The sequence below is a fragment of the Phyllobates terribilis genome, unplaced genomic scaffold (assembly GCF_046119375.1).
Source record: "Phyllobates terribilis strain yellow unplaced genomic scaffold, ASM4611937v1 Scaffold_4__5_contigs__length_816908805, whole genome shotgun sequence".
Taxonomy (NCBI): domain Eukaryota; kingdom Metazoa; phylum Chordata; class Amphibia; order Anura; family Dendrobatidae; genus Phyllobates; species Phyllobates terribilis.
The window spans coordinates 4,567,122-4,573,121 of record NW_027362764.1 but is presented as its reverse complement, the minus strand read 5'-3'; positions in this window follow the sequence as shown (position 1 = coordinate 4,573,121).

Here is a 6,000-nt window from a genome sequence, read left to right as displayed (position 1 = left end):
CCCTCCGGTGACACCTGCTGGTGAGGCCGTGCACACCTGTATTTATTAGTTCCCTCCGGTGACACCTGCTGGTGAGGCCTCGCACACCTGTATTTATTAGTTCCCTCCGGTGACACCTGCTGGTGAGGCCGTGCACACCTGTATTTATTAGTTACCTCTAGTGACACCTGCTGGTGAGGCCGTGCACACCTGTATTTATTAGTTACCTCTAGTGACACCTGCTGGTCAAGCCGTGCACACCTGTATTTATTAGTTCCCTCTAGTGACTCCTGCTGGTGAGGCCGTGCACACCTGTATTTATTAGTTCCCTCTGGTGACACCTGCTGGTGAGGCCGTGCACACCTGTATTTATTAGTTCCCTATAGTGACACCTGCTGGTAAAGCCGTGCACACCTGTATTTATTAGTTCCCTCTTGTGACACCTGCTGGTGAGGCCCTGCACACCTTTATTTATTAGTTACCTCCAGTGACACCTGCTGGTGAGGCCGTGCACACCTGTATATATTAGTTACCTCTAGTGACACCTGCTGGTGAGGCCGTGCACACCTGTATATATTAGTTACCTCTAGTGACACTTGCTGGTGAGGCCGTGCACACCTGTATTTATTAGTTCCCTCTAGTGACTCCTGCTGGTGAGGCCGTGCACACCTGTATTTATTAGTTACCTCCAGTGACACCTGCTGGTGAGGCCGTGCACACCTGTATTTATTAGTTCCCTCTAGTGACACCTGCTGGTGAAGCAGTGCGCACCTGTATTTATTAGTTCCTTCTAGTGACACCTGCTGGAGAGGCCGTGCGCACCTGTATTTATTAGTTACCTCTAGTGACACCTGCTGGAGAGGCCGTGCGCACCTGTATTTATTAGTTACCTCCAGTGCCACCTGCTAGTGAGGCCGTGCACACCTGTATTTATTAGTTACCTCTAGTGACACCTCCTGGTGAGGCCGTGCACACCTGTATTTATTAGTTACCTCTAGTGACACCTGCTGGTGAGGCCGTGCACACCTCTATTTATTAGTTACCTCTAGTGACACCTGCTGGTGAGGCCGTGCACACCTGTATTTATTAGCTCCCTCTAGTGACACCTGCTGGTGAGGCCGTGTACACCTGTATTTATTAGTTCCCTCTAGTGACACCTGCTGGTGAGGCCGTGCACACCTGTATTTATTAGTTCCCTCCGGTGACACCTGCTGGTGAGGCCGTGCACACCTGTATATATTTGTTACCTCTAGTGACACCTGCTGGTGAGGCCGTGCACACCTGTATTTATTAGTTACCTCTAGTGACACCTGCTGGTGAGGCCGTGCACACCTGTATTTATTATTTCCCTCCAGTGACACCTGCTCGTGAAGCAGTGCACACCTGTATTTATTAGTTACCTCTAGTGACACCTGCTGGTGAGGCCGTGCACACCTGTATTTATTAGTTCCCTCTAGTGACACCTGCTGGTGAAGCAGTGCACACCTGTATTTATTAATTCGTTCCCTCTAGTGACTCCTGCTGGTGAAGCAGTGCACATCGTTATTTATTAGTTCCCTCCGGTGACACCTGCTGGTGAGGCCGTGCACACCTGTATTTATTAGTTCCCTCTGGTGACACCTGCTGGTGAGGCCGTGCGCACCTGTATTTATTAGTTACCTCTAGTGACACCTGCTGGTGAGGCCGTGCACACCTGTATTTATTAGTTCCCTCTAGTGACACCTGCTGGTGAGGCCGTGCACACCTGTATTTATTAGTTCCCTCTGGTGACACCTGCTGGTGAGGCCGTGCACACCTGTATTTATCAGTTCCCTCTAGTGACACCTGCTGGTGAGGCCGTGCACACACCTGTATTTATTAGTTCCCTCTAGTGACACCTGCTGGTGAAGCCGTACACACCTGTATTTATTAGTTCCCTCTAGTGACACCTGCTGGTGAAGCAGTGCACACCTGTATTTATTAGTTCCCTCTAGTGACTCCTGCTGGTGAGGCCGTGCACACCTGTATTTATTAGTTACCTCCAGTGACACCTGCTGGTGAGGCCGTGCACACCTGTATTTATTAGTTCCCTCCGGTGACACCTGCTGGTGAGGCCGTGCACACCTGTATTTATTAGTTCCCTCCGGTGACACCTGCTGGTGAGGCCGCGCACACTTGTATTTATTAGTTCCCTCCGGTGACACCTGCTGGTGAGGCCGTGCACACCTGTATTTATTAGTTCCCTCCGGTGACACCTGCTGGTGAGGCCGTGCACACCTGTATTTATTAGTTCCCTCTAGTGACACCTGCTGGTGAAGCAGTACACACCTGTATTTATTAATTCGTTCCCTCTAGTGACTCCTGCTGGTGAAGCAGTGCACACCGGTATTTATTAGTTCCCTCCGGTGACACCTGCTGGTGAGGCCGTGCACACCTGTATTTATTAGTTCCCTCTGGTGACACCTGCTGGTGAGGCCGTGCGCACCTCTATTTATTAGTTACCTGTAGTGACACCTGCTGGTGAGGCCGTGCACACCTGTATTTATTAGTTCCCTCTAGTGACACCTGCTGGTGAGGCCGTGCACACCTGTATTTATTAGTTCCCTCTAGTGACACCTGCTGGTGAGGCCGTGCACACACCTGTATTTATTAGTTCCCTCTAGTGACACCTGCTGGTGAAGCCGTACACACCTGTATTTATTAGTTCCCTCTAGTGACACCTGCTGGTGAAGCAGTGCACACCTGTATTTATTAGTTCCCTCTAGTGACTCCTGCTGGTGAGGCCGTGCACACCTGTATTTATTAGTTACCTCCAGTGACACCTGCTGGTGAGGCCGTGCACACCTGTATTTATTAGTTCCCTCCGGTGACACCTGCTGGTGAGGCCGTGCACACTTGTATTTATTAGTTCCCTCCGGTGACACCTGCTGGTGAGGCCGCGCACACCTGTATTTATTAGTTCCCTCCGGTGACACCTGCTGGTGAGGCCGTGCACACCTGTATTTATTAGTTCCCTCCGGTGACACCTGCTGGTGAGGCCGTGCACACCTGTATATATTAGTTACCTCTAGTGACACCTGCTGGTGAGGCCGTGCACACCTGTATTTATTAGTTACCTCTAGTGACACCTGCTGGTGAAGCAGTGCACACCTGTATTTATTAGTTACCTCTAGTGACACCTGCTGGTGAAGCAGTGCACACCTGTATTTATTAATTAGTTACCTCCAGCGACACCTGCTGGTGAGGCCTTGCACACCTGTATTTATTAGTTCCCTCTAGTGACACCTGCTGGTGAGGCCGTGAACACCTGTATTTATTAGTTACTCCTAGTGACACCTGCTGGTGAGGCCTTGCACACCTGTATTTATTAGTTCCCTCCGGTGACACCTGCTGGTGAGGCCGTGCACACCTGTATTTATTAGTTCCCTCTAGTGACACCTGCTGGTGAGGCCGTGCACATCTGTATTTATTAGTTACCTCTAGTGACACCTGCTGGTGAGGCCGTGCGCACCTGTATTTATTAGTTCCCTCTATTGACACCTGCTGGTGAAGCAGTGCACACCTGTATTTATTAGTTACCTCTAGTGACTCCTGCTGGTGAGGCCTTGCACACCTGTATTTATTAGTTCCCTCTAGTGACACCTGCTGGTGAAGCAGTGCACACCTGTATTTATTAGTTCCCTCTAGTGACACCTGCTGGTGAGGCTGTGCACACCTGTATTTATTAGTTCCCTCTAGTGACACCTGCTGGTGAGGCCGTGCACACCTGTATTTATTAGTTCCCTCTAGTGACACCTGCTGGTGAAGCAGTGCACACCTGTATTTATTAGTTCCCTCCAGTGACACCTGCTGGTAAGGCCGTGCACACCTGTATTTATTAGTTCCCTCTAGTGACTCCTGCTGGTGAGGCCGTGCACACCTGTATTTATTAGCTACCTTTAGTGACACCTGCTGGTGAGGCCGTGCACACCTGTATTTATTAGTTCCCTCCGGTGACACCTGCTGGTGAAGCAGTGCACACCTGTATTTATTAGTTCCCTCTAGTGACAGCTGCTGGTGAGGCCGTGCACACCTGTATTTATTAGTTCCCTCTAGTGACACCTGCTGGTGAGGCCGTGCACACCTGTATTTATTAGTTCCCTCTAGTGACACCTGCTGGTGAAGCAGTGCACACCTGTATTTATTAGTTCCCTCCAGTGACACCTGCTGGTGAGGCCGTGCACACCTGTATTTATTAGTTCCCTCTAGTGACTCCTGCTGGTGAGGCCGTGCACACCTGTATTTATTAGCTACCTTTAGTGACACCTGCTGGTGAGGCCGTGCACACCTGTATTTATTAGTTCCCTCCGGTGACACCTGCTGGTGAAGCAGTGCACACCTGTATTTATTAGTTCCCTCCGGTGACACCTGCTGGTGAGGCAGCGCACACCTGTATTTATTAGTTCCCTCCGGTGACACCTGCTGGTGAGGCCGTGCACACCTGTATTTATTAGTTCCCTCCGGTGACACCTGCTGGTGAGGCCGTGCACACCTGTATTTATTAGTTCCCTCTAGTGACACCTGCTGGTGAAGCAGTGCACACCTGTATTTATTAATTCGTTCCCTCTAGTGACTGCTGCTGGTGAAGCAGTGCACACCTTTATTTATTAGTTCCCTCCGGTGACACCTGCTGGTGAGGCCGTGCACACCTGTATTTATTAGTTCCCTCTAGTGACACCTGCTGGTGAGGCCGTGCACACCTGTATTTATTAGTTCCCTCTGGTGACACCTGCTGGTGAGGCCGTGCACACCTGTATTTATTAGTTCCCTCTAGTGACTCCTGCTGGTGAGGCCGTGCACACCTGTATTTATTAGTTCCCTCTAGTGACACCTGCTGGTGAGGCCGTGCACACCTGTATTTATTAGTTCCCTCTAGTGACACCTGCTGGTGAGGCCGTGCACACCTGTATTTATTAGTTCCCTCTGGTGACACCTGCTGGTGAGGCCGTGCACACCTGTATTTATTAGTTCCCTCCAGTGACACCTGCTGGTGAGGCCGTGCACACCTGTATTTATTAGTTACCTCTAGTGACTCCTGCTGGTGAGGCCGTGCACACCTGTATTTATTAGTTCCCTCCAGTGACACCTGCTGGTGAGGCCGTGCACACCTGTATTTTTTAGTTCCCTCTAGTGACTCCTGCTGGTGAGGCCGTGCGCACCTCTATTTATTAGTTACCTGTAGTGACACCTGCTGGTGAGGCCGTGCACACCTGTATTTATTAGTTCCCTCTAGTGACACCTGCTGGTGAGGCCGTGCACACCTGTATTTATTAGTTCCCTCTGGTGACACCTGCTGGTGAGGCCGTGCACACCTGTATTTAATAGTTCCCTCTATTGACACCTGCTGGTGAAGCCGTACACACCTGTATTTATTAGTTCCCTCTAGTGACACCTGCTGGTGAGGCCGTGCACACACCTGTATTTATTAGTTCCCTCTAGTGACACCTGCTGAAGCCGTACACACCTGTATTTATTAGTTCCCTCTAGTGACACCTGCTGGTGAAGCAGTGCACACCTGTATTTATTAGTTCCCTCTAGTGACTCCTGCTGGTGAGGCCGTGCACACCTGTATTTATTAGTTCCCTCCAGTGACACCTGCTGGTGAGGCCGTGCACACCTGTATTTATTAGTTCCCTCCGGTGACACCTGCTGGTGAGGCCGTGCACACCTGTATTTATTAGTTCCCTCCGGTGACACCTGCTGGTGAGGCCGTGCACACCTGTATTTATTAGTTACCTCTAGTGACTCCTGCTGGTGAGGCCGTGCACACCTGTATTTATTAGTTCCCTCCAGTGACACCTGCTGGTGAAGCAGTGCACACCTGTATTTATTAATTAGTTACCTCCAGCGACACCTGCTGGTGAGGCCTTGCACACCTGTATTTATTAGTTCCCTCTAGTGACACCTGCTGGTGAAGCAGTACACACCTGTATTTATTAATTCGTTCCCTCTAGTGACTCCTGCTGGTGAAGCAGTGCACACCGGTATTTATTAGTTCCCTCC